This window comes from Athene cunicularia, assembly GCF_003259725.1.
Source record: "Athene cunicularia isolate RWA chromosome 2 unlocalized genomic scaffold, athCun1 chr2_part1, whole genome shotgun sequence".
Classification (NCBI taxonomy): Eukaryota; Metazoa; Chordata; class Aves; order Strigiformes; family Strigidae; genus Athene; species Athene cunicularia.
Window position 1 is genome coordinate 34,588,101 of NW_020799095.1, and position 15,285 is coordinate 34,603,385.

A 15,285-nucleotide genomic window follows, 5' to 3' on the forward strand; every position below is an offset into this window, starting at 1 on the left:
TCAGGAGCCATGAAGTTATTGTAAGAAAATTACAGGCTTAACATTATCTGCAACCTTTGTCACGGGAAAAACTTAGATAGGACTCTCAGAAAAACTACCACAGGTAGCCAGCATCTCATTAGAAGAAAAATCTGGACAAATGCGAATTTTTTATGGAGAAGTTTGAGCACTTTGGCCTGAGGATAGAGGCAGAAGGTGTGAATAAATCGAAGGGTAAAATAACTTATATAAAACCTTTTCTTGCAAACATTACACCAGGGATCCCAAATATTACTTTTCCCTAATGCTTATGTTTTTCATGTGTCAGAGTTTTTTCAATGTGATCTAATGCTGCAAATCCTGAAAGGTCACTGGTTGTAGGTGGATTTATATCCTTCTGTTATTTCAAATAGAAATACAGCACTGAACTTTGTGTGTTTGGCCCTTTATATGTCTTCAGAAAATTCTAGAAATTAAATACTGTTGGATAACACAAATCCTGTAATTAACCCCTGCTATTTTAGGAAGAAAGAAAACTGCTAGTGAAAATGAAATTTGCTACTTAGAAGTAAAATCTTGTCAACTAGAGCAGTTGACAGTGAAACCAATGGTACCCTCAGCCCAGAGACACTACTAAGGGAATTCAGAAACTATTACGAAGAAGCAATATATCCTGTGATGCAAGGATGACTCAGGAGTGAAGCAAGTGTGTGCTACATAATATCAGAATTATTTCACATGCTCCTGTATGTAGTAACAAGCATTCACACTTATGTTTAGATCATATATAAACCCCAGAAGACCTGAGCACTGAGACTTCCTCTCCAGTACAGAAGAGTGTAAGCATAAACTTTACTGAGGAATAAGCAGACTAATGGAGAGGCAAATGTTTCTCTTCAGTAATGAAGGGTTAGTGTGGTTAGTATGAGTAATCTGGAAAGGAGAGAGAACCTGAGGGACCTGAAGAGAGAACAATGGTCAGAGCTGTAGAAAATTTGTCCCAAGGAAAAAAGATTGAAATCCCTGTGGTAGCTCAACCCAGAGAAGGGAGAAAGCAGGTAAATGCAAAATCTACATGGTATCTACAAAGAGGAAGGAGCGAATAGTTCACCATGTCCACTGTGTTAGCACAAGAAAACAGGCTGACATTGTAACAGGGATAAGCAATGTTAACAGGGAGCAATGCTAGTGGGGCAGGGGTCAGGTTGCTTGCGAAGGCTGTGGGAGCTCCATCACTAAGGAATTTTGAGAAATTATTTAATCCTCGAACAAGAAGTATACTTTCAGTGTTCATTTTAGTGGCAAAAGTGAGTGACTGAGAACAGCAGGGCAAAGCTTTAGGGAAATGATGATTTTCAAAACTGACATAGAGGAACATGTGGAAAAAGAGATGAACTGAGTGCTAAAGCCTCTGGACTAGACAAAATTGATTGGCACTAAACCCAAGGATGAGTAAGAAATCTTGGGGCATAAATCTTTTTCCAATGCTATAACTCACCAGGATCTAGAGCTGTGCACTAATTTTAACAGTATTTGCAATCTGGTATTCTCTGATGTTGAAAGAAAATTTCCTATGAAACAGAACTAGCTAACAGGGCCCTTTTGCCTCTGGGATAAAAAGGAAGGGAGAAGCAGTACAGAAAAGATTAAAAATTATGTGGGGAAAGCTATGAAAGGCACCAGGAAACCCAGCTGAAGACCAGACTATGCAAATGCAGACCAGATGTAAAATGAGAAGCTGGGGCACGAAAGATGACAGGTGTTGCACAGAGATGAATAGTTCCTGAAAAGATTAAGAGTGGCCGCTTCCTATAGAAACGAAAAAGGGAAAAAAGAAATCTTGCAAAGCTGCAGAGGGAATAGCAGGGTGCTGGTGAATTCTAAAGATATGGAAAATGAATATGAAATGACATGGAAAGAAAGTCAATAGAGAAGATGATAACCAAGTGAAAAAGGAATGAGAGAGTAAAGGAAGAACTATGAGGTTTAAAACCTTTACTACCATATGTTATTGCTTCCGAATAAAAAGTTCTATTACCAGGGTGCTGCTGTCAGAATCAACAGAAGAAAGGAGAAGAAGGGAGATAGCAAGGAAGAAGGGACATAGCAAGAATGGAAGAGCATCAGGAATTTACAGAAGATTTGAAGGAGTGTTCAGATGACAAGAAATGGAAGACAGTAAGAGGTGGTGGACCAGAAGATTTTAAAGAGGAAACATCCGAGTTGGCTGCAAATGAGAATGCAGAAAGGGGAGAGAGAGAGAGCATGTCTGTTTAGAGAGGTGCAGCTGAGCTTGAAATAGCTGAATCTATGGGATGAAAATAGGAAAGACAGGAGCAAAGTCAGATGGGAGTTGTAGGCTGTGTCTGCAAAATAGCCAAGGGACCACTCAGAAGCTGACTGGCCCTAGTGCAGCTTGCACCTATAGGGCTAAATGTTTTCATACCACTGAACATACCACTGGCTGTGTCCAGAAAGCCTGTTGGGAATGGTCCCACGTTGGCATTAACGGCCAAACAATGCCATGGAAGTGGTGCTGGGCAAGGCCAGCAGCCTCCCAGGGTCTGCATTACCTGTGCAGGCTGGGTGCTGCTGTTGCTCAGGACAGTGCCCTTATTCCCCCTGTCACAGATGGCCCCCACAGGGGCTAAAACTTCAAGGGATGGGGAAGATTAAGGGATTATGGGTAGTGCTCTACCATTGCTACTGAAAGGACCACACCAACTTCCACATCTTCTTTCAAAATAAGGTGGCTTGAAGCGGAATACGTTAAGCTGCTGAGTAGGGTCATGAGTTAAAAAACTGTTCAGGTAAATACAGCATCATCATGCCACTGCCAAAACCAAAGGTAACAATTTCAGCTAACAGAAAGATGCAGAATTGAGTCTGACTGGCATAAATGTAAAATATATGCATAATGCATATTCCTGGGGTAGCAGAAATGAAAATAGACTTGGTATCATTCCACTTTGGTAAACATGGAGCTTATCTTCTGTTTGCAATAGGAATTTATCAAGTCTGATGGCCTAGAGCAAAGTGACAGGTGAACATCTGCAGCGTAGTGAACAGCGGTGGAAAGCACAGCAGAGCTGGCTAGCAGCTACACACCTTTATGGAGCTCAGAGGGTACAGAAAAAATAAAAATACTGCAAGGTTCAGTCAGAATATGTGCCCTGGACCTCAGCTGACCTAACCCCTACCTCTCAGCACTGCAGTCTTTGTTACAGCCGGCAGGCACCTGTCCTGGGCATAACAGGAATGATGAAAGAGCTCTTCCACCAGTCTTGTCCCCTTCTCCTTCCCAGCTGTGCGAGCCAGCTGCACCTTCCTCTTCTTGTCCTTGCAAGCAGTTGCTGTGACATTGCCTCAGCTGAGCAATGGAGTCTTTTGGGGTTAAAAACATAGGTGGGATAAGGGGCTTGGAGGAGAAAATGAACATGTTTAGGACAGCGTCACAGGGTTCACAGTGTGACAATGTATGTGTGTGTGTGTGTGTACACACATATTATAGATGAATACATAGGAGTGCAACTGAAGAGACCAAAGCAGAGAACTTAATTAGTATCAGAGGATCAGCACTATTAATCAGAGTATGAAAATAAGGGAAAGAAAGGGATTTCTTTTTCAGTGTTGGATTATTTTTGCAGCAGCTGACAGTTTAATGGAGGTACATGGTGTGTTTGGTATGTGGCACTTCATTAGTACAAAAGCGTTGTCATTCATAGCAAAGAAAAAGGGCAGTAGGAGATATATCTACAGTACTGCATCCAGCCACAAGTTGTGTGGTGTTCCCTCCTCCTCTAACAGGGCCTGGGTCTCAGGCAGACCCTGGTGAACCCCAGCCAACAGTATACAATCCTGTGCTTGGATCAGGGTGGAGCTGCTGGGGTATATGCTCCTAAAAGACAGGGCCCTCCTGGCCGAGCCTGTGGGAGGTTAAACCTTAACCCTGAGATTGGGACACTGAGAGCCTGCCAAGAGCAGGTATGATGGGGTTTAAGCAGATGATGTGAATTTTACCCAACAGGTACATCAAAAGGACAAGCAAAAATTTTTCACTTGGGCAGGGATAGAGAAAGGAGACTCCTACTGCCTTAAATCGCAGAGGCAACAGGACGTGAGCCAGCTGCAGGCAGCTGAGTTTTTCATTTTTGCGTAGCATAAGCTACAATACTTCGCTGGCTCTGAAGACGTACTTCCTTTCTCTTCCCATTTTTAGTCTAATGGAGCCCTAAAGCCAGCTTGCCTTCGTTCCTCAATCTTCATTTGTTGTGATTGTTTCCATATGGCCTTTGTGGAGATTAAAGTGCCAAAGTTACAGAATGTTTTTTCTAGAGTTAGAAGGAAAGCTATTACAGCTGACTTTAGCTTTAGGGAAAGAATGAACTCACCAAGTATCACAGCTGATTTTTACAGAGAAACGTTTCTTCACAAACTAATTGAGCATATTTAATTAAAAAAAAGCATTAAACCCCCTTAAGTACAATATTTTTGCCTTAAATAAAATTACAGAAATTCAGATGGAGTGGCTGGAAGAGGAAAAAAATATCAAGTCTCATATTTGATTTCCCTTACTGCTTCTTGTTGGCTCACTGAGCTCATTCACTTTTTCATCAAAATGGTCACCAGAATTTTGTTCTGCTCTGTTTGTTACAGAGCATCACAGACACTGCAGATCTTAGGAAAAATCTATTCTCCCTCCTTCTCCCGATGTGTTAAACTGCCATCTTGTAAAATGAACTAACCTTGCAATTTGGTATTAAAATAAACCGCTATGCAAGTCATTTTTACAGCAGGAACAAAATTTAAGAAATGAATGCTGATACACCCACACAAATACACATACACGCACACACTCCCACACACAGCCATCCAAAGTGAAGACTCAGTTCCAGCTTCTGTATAAATTTGATATGGGTTGTGCTCATTTCGGATGTGGAAATCTGTAGGTTTTGTGGAAAATGCCTTAGAACAGTGTGCAGGGCAGTGATAACACATTTGCAGAAGGGCAGTATAAATAGCAGATCTGAGATAAGATGGCTGATAAGTTCTGGCTTATCAAACAGAAGATGCCTCTCCTTTATGTGGAATTGAAGGGATGGTTTACATATCTTTTAACATAAATCTTTGAGATATGTGAGGAAAAGAAGTAAAATGTTGTGAATTGCCCAAGTTTAAAGAGCCCAAGTCCCACTTTCCAAAATGATTTTTAACTAAAACATCATGATTCAAAAAAATCAGTGGTGCTTAGGCTGCTTACACTTGCTGAAAATATTAGCTGCAAATGGTTGATGATGAGAGCAAAGCTGAAGGTTATGTATCTTCTAATCACAGCAGGGTAAAACTAGGAGACATTCTCTTGCAATTAAGTAAAAAAAAAGACATTGACCTGAATTGTACGCAGCATAGTTATATGTGAAGGGTGCCTGTTTTCCACAAATCCTGTCCAGAAGCATGGGATGGATGTACCTGAGCTGTCTTTACAGTATTATCCAGCTGCTGTTTCAATCTATGTAACATGCACCAAGGGCAGACAGAGTGAAGGGACTCAAGACTTACAGTGTCAAGAGCTATGTTATCTGTATCTTCCACTTTTTTTCATTAAATGTCTGCAAGGGACAATATCAGTCCAGTGCAGAACATGATGGTGTGCCTCTTTTGCCAATATATGCTAAAATACCAACCCTGTCAAAATCTGTGTGTGGTTTACTATTGATTGCAGTGTAGATTTAGTCGCTGCATCTACTTAAAAATGAAGATTGAGTTTAGACAGACCAACTAAAAAAAAAAATATCGATTTTTAAAGGGGAAGCAGCACTAACAACAGAGAACTTGCAAAAATAGGTCCCTGGTTTATCTTACTACCACCAGTCATTGTATTTTCACCTCTCTGAAAACTGTCATCGGTGTTTGAATGAATTATCTGGAGCTGGCTGGTTTCTTTTATAGCTACTGAAGTCTATTTTATATGAAGAAGTGTATGTCCTTACATAGGTTGCCCAGAATCAGTAAATTTACCGTATTTCAGTAAAGGAAGAGGAAACTTATGTGTGGCAAAAATATTGTATGTCTCTGAAAGACGGCAGACGTACCAGGTAAAGCTGCATAGGAGACGTGTTTTGCAAGTCCTCTTGCAAGTCCTGTTACCTGTCAGTGGGCCATTACTTCTACTCTTGGAAAAGGACACATTGATGGGGCTTCCTTGCATTTAGTCATTTGGTGCAGCTGAGTCAGGAGAGACACCAGTTTAACAAGTGACCTAGCTCATAATTCTCTTTCTGGAGCACAGTGGGGATCAAGAAGCATATTGATTCTCCGGGGGTTCTGTCTTACTGTCTTGGCTACCTGAGCTCCTTCTGCTCAGTGTTATAGTTTGTAGACTCAAAACTGAGTTTGCAGGAGACTGTGAATATTGCACACACAGTACCTGGATGCATGGGTTTTACCTACAATAATGATTTGTACTTAGCAAATATCAACAGTCTATTAGCTGAAAACTGTATATGAGCAAAATGTCCTTGAAGCTATAACTTAACATGTAAATCACATACCTTTGTTTTGACTTTATTATTTGAATTGCCTTAGAAATCAGTGCAAAAACTGAATCACTAATAACAGTATGTCTTAGGGAGAGGAACTGTGAATGAGGTTAGGTGAGTAGAAAACCAGTTATTCTTCTTTTCTAATTCTGTGAGGTAGTTCTCTATTTCTCACAGGAAACCATCACTCTAGAGAAGGTAAGTTGAAATGTTTCTGAAATAGCTTTCCTCTTGACAGTAATGGTTGAATCCTCCCTTTACCTCATCTGCATTAGGTTCCAAGCTTTTTGGAAGGCACTGATGGGTAGAATCAGTGGGCAACAAGCACTTTCTCCTGTCATCCTTGCTCAGTTGAACAATGGATTCAAGTGCCTCCGATTTTACAGAAAGGTACAAAAACTCTCTTCTGCTCTTTCTCTGACATACATTTTGAAGAGGTTTCTAGGGAAATACTGGATTGGCTGAAGAGATTTCATTTATAGGGAATTTTTTCTGAGTTCAAAGACCAAAAGCTCTTATCCCCACAAGACCTCTTTACCATCTGTATGAGGGATGTAGCTCTGTGCATCGTTATTCACTACAGGTCCTACTGACCAATGATTCAGGAAATATGAATGCCACAGCTGCAAATAAAGGACATTAGTGATGGCAGTCTCAGTGGAGACCTGAAAGTGTATTTGCCCGTCTGCTTGTCTACCTTAGTTCTTCATTTCATGACTCCCTCTTCAATGCTAGGAGCTCCTGAGTTTGGATCAACACTACAGAGTTCCCACCCCAACACTGTTGTGGCAAATGGCTGTGTAATCTTGCCTGTCTGCTATTCTTGGTTTTGTATGACCATTGAAGACTTTTCCCAAGGGTTATCCAGCCATGTACCCTCTTGTCCATTAAAAGTGCTTTCATAAATCAAAAAGATGGGTGTTCTGGAGCCTTGTACATATAAGAAGAGGCTGTGTTGTTGTTATTGTATTATTATTATTATTATTATTATTATTATTATTATTATTATTATTATTATTATTATTATTATTATTTCACTATACTGCCTTCCAGCACATTACCTTTCTCATCCAGAGTGTAGTCTGGCGGACATATAGTCAGGCAGAGCCTCTTTCTTGACAAATTACTAAAAAAAGATTGAGAAAATGAAATTTCCTTGACTCCTCTTTCTCCTTCCCTCTCTGATTCCATCAGTATTTCTCTCTCATTCATTGGTAATGGGAGTCAGAGTATCTACCACATCTCACCTTTGGCTTCACTGTTGAATGTAGCATGGGGCAGGATAGGAATAGAAAGAGGGTAATCCTGTTTTCTTGGAGAAATCTTGGATTTCAAAGAAGAAAAATAAAAAGCGTCATCTTAGCTGAGTGTTTATTTTGAATACTTTATCAACATGGAAGCAAGGGCTGCCTCAAACCTCAAGGCCCATGATCAGTAGCTTCTGCTATTTACTTCTTATTTCAAGTGGACAGCTCTGCATCAAACAGCAGAGCTGTTAAAAGGCTAATACCCACTTTACAAAACAGTATAAAGCAACCATTTCCAAACAGAACTTATTTTGAGATTGTGATTTAGCTCCCAATTAATTCAAATGATTCCTCCCTTTGAAGTTTATTTTCATTAGCTGACATCTGCAGATTCTTAGAACAAAATGTAACAGCATGTAGGTTTTTGAAACATTTTAATGGGAATTCTGGATTTGCCTTCTGTATGTAAGGCGAGTGGGCAAATACTTATCTATATACATTCATGGAATTTCATTGGCTCCAGTGAAGATATGCTAATCTACATCAGATGACAATTAGTTCTATTTTATGTAACTGAAAGCAAATACAAGACGTTTTTAGTTTGGAAATGTATTTGAAAAAACCTCATTGGTAGAATAATTGGGAGGAATAATATTGAATCCAGACATATAGTTAAATTCAAAGTAGTTACCATGCCACCATATTGTGGGTCACACCATTGAAAGTTCAAAAAACGTTTACAGTACCCTAAATCCCAAGCAGAGAGAAAACAAGGAAGAAAACAACAGCTAGCATTTTACTGCTGTACAGACTGGATTAGGATAGGAGGGTAGGACTATGGCAGGATAGTGTGCATTTGCGATTTTTTGCTTGATAAAACAATTAGTTTTGCTGAGATATTGTTGGAAATACTATGAATATTATTCTTGTCATAAGGGAACAAAGAAACTCACCCTGTCTTTGATATTATCCAGCAGATTATTCTTCCCTGATAGTCCTGAAGCATGTATTAAGCTGTTAAAAAGCACTGTGTTGATTAGGATGCTCATTGTAATCAACCGGTTCATTACTGAAGGCAAGGTGCTCATAGGAAACTTAGCTACTCAATATAAGATGTCCTAGTTGAGATTTAATTTTCCTGATACTCATATTTTTTTTCCTTTTCAGGTGATTTCTCCTTTATTTTGTCTTAGTGTATTTACCTCTTATTCATTTCTTGCCTGACCTATTGGGGCCCTGACCAGCTGCCAGTCTGCTGTTGGGCTGTCTTCTCAAAGCTGTAGTTTTGAAGCTCTTGTTGAGGACAGCCTTCATCTCTCACTTGCCCCAGAAATGTTCTAAGTGCTGGCTATTAATTCGAAGGTGAGCAATACCACCATCTCTGGCTGGGCTTTAGCAGACATTCATTAATCTGTACCCAAGTGGCTTGTGGCTAAGCACAAGCAGTATTTTTACTCTCTGAATGAGAGGCTGCAGTTAAATGCTGTTCTTGCTGCAGCTAAAACAGACTATCAGGGGAGCAAGCACTCCTCCTCCGCGTGTGTTGCTGCTCTCCCAGGGAGAGGGCTGAGGGGCTGAGCTCAGCTGTTCATTCTGCTGCAGAGACCAGGGATTTAGGCTAGCTTTTAGGCTTCATAACATAGGGCCTTACACACTAATAGCTGCTTTTGGATACATCATTGAACCTTCTTCTACCATTATTAGGAGTGTTTCCCACTTAATGTCCTTAGTTAGCACAACATTTATACTGGAAATTATGGAGAAGCGAGCTTCAGTCTGTGAAGGCCAGGTACTATGCTAGTAATTTATTCCATTTGTTGTACCCTGCCTTTATTGCCACAGACATTTCTGGTTTACCTTTGTTTTAATTTGAAATAAAGGAATTAATGGAAACTGGCTCAGGGATCTGACTGCTATTGGGTATGTGTTCTGAGTTGCAGTTTTGCTCTCCTTAGTGTAAGTGCATTACACTGTGTGTCCTTGCAACAGAGTCTGAAGGCATCAACAGCTCTCAGTATATGTGGGCAAGGTCCCCCTGCATTCAAATAATTTCTGTAATGTACAAGCAGAATGGACTGTGTTTGCCACCTTAACTTTAGCATCCCCTTATCTTTCCCCCACTGTGAATAACCTTACAAAGCTTCTGTACAGTGTTTATTTAAAATGCAGAGTCTGCATCTGCCTATTAGATACATCTGCATATCAGATGCAAGTTCTTCACAAACAATTAGGAGTCAAAGCCACCAATATGTTTTCTGACAGACAATTTTCTCCTAATCTAGAATAACATTTTCTGTTGGAGATAAGATGTGATCTTTCAAACATACACTACCACTTGCCATTTCACGTGTTTGGAAGGAAGATTCTAAAGCTGGAAAAAAATCATAGTATGTATTTTCAGAAAACAAGAAGAAAGAGATTATAAAGAAGTTTATGAAATAAATATCACCAGGAAGATTCAGAAAATAACTATTAAACTACTTGCTAATAATAATCTAGAAAATAATAAATTGATTAAAATTAGCCAATATGGAATTGTCAAGAAAACTCCATGGGAAACAGACTGAATTTTCTTCTTTGACACATAACTGACCTCATGGATAGCGATGAAGCAGTGCTGTATGTCTGCATCAGCAACATTCATTACATGCTTGGTATGAGGTTCTCATCAGTAAGCTAAGCAAGTATTATGTAGGTGGGTCATGAGTGGTAAGCAATTGCCTCTGAAGTCATTCTCAAAAAGTAAGTATCATTTGTGTATTATTCAAACCAGGAAGATGTTTCAAGTAGGTTCCTGAAGGGTTCTGATCTCAGCTACATTTTACTAAGTTGGTTTCAACTGATTCAACAGTTCAGATAAGGAAATAAAAGGTCATAAAACTAGCAAATGATGGCAGGAAACAAGGAGATAGTTAAAAGCATTTTGAAGAACAGAATAGGAGTTAAGGATAATCTTGAAAAATCAGAGAGATGGCCTAAAATCAGTAATGTAAAATTCAACAGAGACAAATGCAAAGTAGCACCCAGAGGAAGCAAAGCACAAATCCTCAAATAAAAATAGATAATGGATAACTAGAAAGCAGTATGTTTTGAAAGGTTAGGAGGATTACATAGCATCACAGACTCAAATAGCAGTCAATACTGTGGTAAAGGTGAAAAAGCAGGCAGACCTCAATGTGGGGTGTATTAAAAGAGAATTTTGCATAGCCGTAGAAGATGCACAGCAGGAGGCCTTGTCTGGTACACCTAGAGAAACAAGCTAACAAAATGGAAAATCGAGAAGAGAACAGCAGAACCAACAAGTTTTAGGAAGCATAATTTGTTAAGAAATCTGATTAATTTAGCCCAGATAAAAGAAAAAAAAGGAGTAAGTCAAAGGTCGTCTTCTTCAGACATATACCAGCTTGTGGTGATTGTGCTCTGAAAAGAAGAAAGCAAAGAACCAAAGAAAGTAAAGAAGACTTTGGTATATTAGGTGCTAAGGTGATGAAACCTTAGCTAGGTACACTTGGTGCAAAGGTGATGAAACCAGATGTGGAGTCCACCTGACTGGAAGTAGTCTGAGAGAAAAGTAGATAAACTTTGGTCAGAGACAGTTGTGCTGTACATAATCCTGCCACAGTGCAGGAGTGCTGTACTGGGTAACTTCTGTGAGATTCCTTCTGTCTCAGTGTTTCTAAGAAAATATCCAGTGGGTTTGAAGTATAAGCGAACATTAATTGACAGGTAAGCTCCTGCTGCTCCTTCCATCAGCTTCTGAGTAAAGACTTCTGTACCCTGAATTTTGGTTATTTCATATTTCTTTTCTTTTTTTTTTTTTTTTTCCCTCTGAAATATTTAGGTGATGGTTTTAGTTCATTTGTGAGAGGAAGCACAGAACTAACGAGGCCTGGTTTCCAATGGATTTGTGTTCACTCTCTCTCTCACCCTCTGCTGCAGAAAACCCAGCATCTCTCCCAGCGCCCGTGTGCTCTTTTCATTGTATATTAAAGCCCTGTGGCACTGTGCCCACCAACAGTGTCACCAGCTCCCCCTTGACCTTCTGAGTTCCCTCCCACTAGCCCCTTCCACTGTTCCTTGTCTATTGGGTAGGGAGGCAGCAGCCCATGCTCCAGTGGTTCTGGGGCACATTTACACTTATTGGCCAATATGAGCAGCCAAACGAAAGACCAAATTGACCATGGAACTCTTAAACACACTCTTCAGCTTTTCCCCCAGCATGAAAAAGAACATGGGTTGCTTTCCTTGATCCAGCCGTGAGTTTCACAACATTTGTAGAAGCTTGCAGAAACTTTGAGACCTTTGCATTGTTGACAAACTTAGCTGAAAGGAACTAATGGGATCAGGAGTTACTGGCAGACAGAAGGGACTCATCCGACAGACAAAAACTATGACTGCAAGAACATTATTTCTTTAGATAATCAAGCTAAAAGCAAGAATACTTTTACTTTAAAAGGACACTATTTTTAATGTGTTTTTGAACACCATAAGCAATGATTTTGACAAACATTGTATTTCTGTTTTGTGAGGGAAATACGACACATCATTCTCAAAGTTTTAGCAGTTAGTGAGTATACTCTGTATATCACCTAACCATTTTAGCACAAAAATTAATACATAATTGAGTTTTTAAATACATTTCAAAACTACCACAGTCTTTCCTTCATTCAAATTAGTTTTAACAACACAATAATTTTGATGCTTCTAACATTTCAAATAGTTCAGATAAACCAGGATCTTTCTGTATAGGCCACACTTGGAGAAAGTAGGTTACACTTACTCTAGTCTGTTAAAAACTGCTAGCATTTTGCACCACTATTTTTTCTACACTGTAATTAGACTCAGGTTGAACTCACACGACATCTGAATGCAGACTTGTGGCGTGATAGGTAATACAATCGCTCGAGACCCTTCATGTACAGGTTTTTTGATACAGATTTGTGGTACACCACAACTGAGAGAGTTGTAACAACTCAGAAATATGTGGAACAGCAGTCTGATGCCTCCTGATTCCTTGCTGGTGGATGGTTTGAAGTAGCACCTCTAGCAGAACTGAAGCAGAAGCAGAGGAAACATTATTCAGTCACAATAATTATCTTGTGTCTCAGGAACTCCCAGTCCACGTTCACATTGTACTGGTCACAGGTCAACAGATTTCTGGCATGGTCAACTGATCACAAATGACAGGCCAGAATCATCAGTGCATTTTAATATTAAAATAAAAATACAATGGTCAAAAGTTCTTACATCTCTTCCAGTCCTTTGTAGTATAATATAAATAAAATATTTGGTGGATTTCTTTAATCTAAGAGGATACTGTCTTTCCATATTGCCAGTTCCTTGGGCAATGAACAGGAGGCTTTGGGTCCCACAGCATAGTTTTTACAAAGCTGTAAGGAAACGCACATTTGCAAATCTGTTTGTGTTTCACACTGGATCTGGCTACACACAGTAGCTATTTGGAAGCCGGTCTGAAGTGACTGCAGGAGGAAGCCCTGGAGGATCAAAAAAGACTATTTGAACCCTCTGCGATGCAGCTGTACAAGGCTGAACAACAAACCTGGCACTGTTAATGATGAGAAAGTCCTCCAGCTAACCTCTCATCTTCTCCCTCTGACTCAGTAGCAGAGAGCACAAGCACAGAGCAAACCGATGAGACAGGAAAAAGAGAGACATCTGACACCGAGGTAGGGGAGAGAGTTCCAGCAGCTGGAGTTTTGCCCTGACCCATTTTGGTCTTTGCTCCTGGCAAACCTTTGGGTTAAGAACAACAACTTCTAGGGGTGCTGGTGAAGGATGAGGGGGTGGGGGAGCGGTGGGTGCTACTGGAGAAGGGTATTTGAAAGGACTATGAGGAGATTGGGAAATAGAATGAACTTACTACGCAGGTACATTAAAGGGATATTTGATTAGCCTGAGAATGTGTGAACTCGGCCATTTATCAGGCCTAGTGCAATTTAGGTAGGTATTAGTCAGGCTACAGAAGGGGAAGTGAATTCCCATCAGGGAACTGACCTTTCCGTTAGAGCTGTCAGTGACAGTCAGTAAAGAGAATCAGCACAGGCACACTGTTAAAAAAATAAAAGCTTGTTTATTTGTGTTGCCACCGATATCTCCCCATGTAACTGATCCCATGTCAGCTTAGCTCAGTCCTGACAGCTGCCCTGGTTCTCACTTATCCACAGCAAGTGATGCGTCTTTAGGTATTTGTTCAGCGCAGACTGGGAAGCACAGACTCCCTGTGCTGTGCTAGACCATAAATACCAGTTTCTGAGTTGCTCTTTACATGCAGTTTCTAGATAATCTCATGGGCTATTCACTTGAAGGAAAGTTCAGTACAAGTAAATTATTCTTAAGCAGTGAATACCTTCTTCAGCTGCATGTAACGAGGAAAAAAAAATATAACTTTTTCTCTTAGCCACATGTGGTATTATAATTATTAAAGGTGATCATGGGCAAAATTAAAATGCATTACATCGCTAGGATATATGGACTGCAAATGTAATTTACACTTAGCTATATTAGAATGACTATTCCTTGAAGTATCTTTTCAAATAATTCTAAAATAAGAGTATGCTTTAAGGAGCAGATATGTCTTGGTGGTGGTTTAAAATTAGATCATATATTCTGCACGACTGAAATCTGCTCCTTATAGGATGTGCATGCACATGTGCGTGTGGGAGAAAGAAGAAAAAAAAAATCCTATTTTACTACGCTTTTCATCTGCACTTCTGAATTCCAAAATGGAGTTTTAGATTAAACCAGAATGGAATTAACTGTAATTAGATTTTGCTGTGGACCGCCACCCTTTGCTAACTGCCTCCTGTCATGAACCCCTCATCCAACAGGAAGGTATTGAGCAGGTGAATACTTCTGCCACAGAAGATGCACAAAGTGAAACATATGTTTAAACGCTTTGCTAAACTAAATCCGTATTACTGATCACGATGGCCCTGTAACCGATGGCTTATCTGGAAAAGCCTAACTAAATCTTCAAGGCATTTGTGTTTTTCCAAGGGCAGTTTCAGCAGAGCAGGAGAAAGCCGGGTGATCAGCCAGCGCTGCTTCGGCTCCACGCAGGTGCTCTGCAGGTCAGTGTCGAAAGCCACTGGATTAAGGGTTTAGTTTTGAAGACAGCAGTAGGAATTAGCATCTTGGAGTTAAAACACCAAGGGGAAAAAAGCAGGAAACATTATGGTTACAATCAGCCAGGTGCCGTAGTCGAAGGGAGCGGGAAGCGGCTCTGTTCCCGTTACGGCAGGATGCGCACCGTGTTTGGGCCGTGAGGTGAGGCAGACGCGTGGGGCAGCCCACGCGAGGAGCCCGTGGAACACGGCCGCACCTGCAGACGACGGGGACATCTCGGCCCGGACGCCCCAGAGGACCGAGGTGTCCATTCCGACCCAAACGCTGTGCCCTCCCGCCCAACGCCGCCCTGCCGGCCCCACGCGTCCCGGGTGGGAGCCGCGGGGCAGACCTGCGCCTCCCCGCCACCCAGCCCCGCGGGCGCCTTCCTCCCA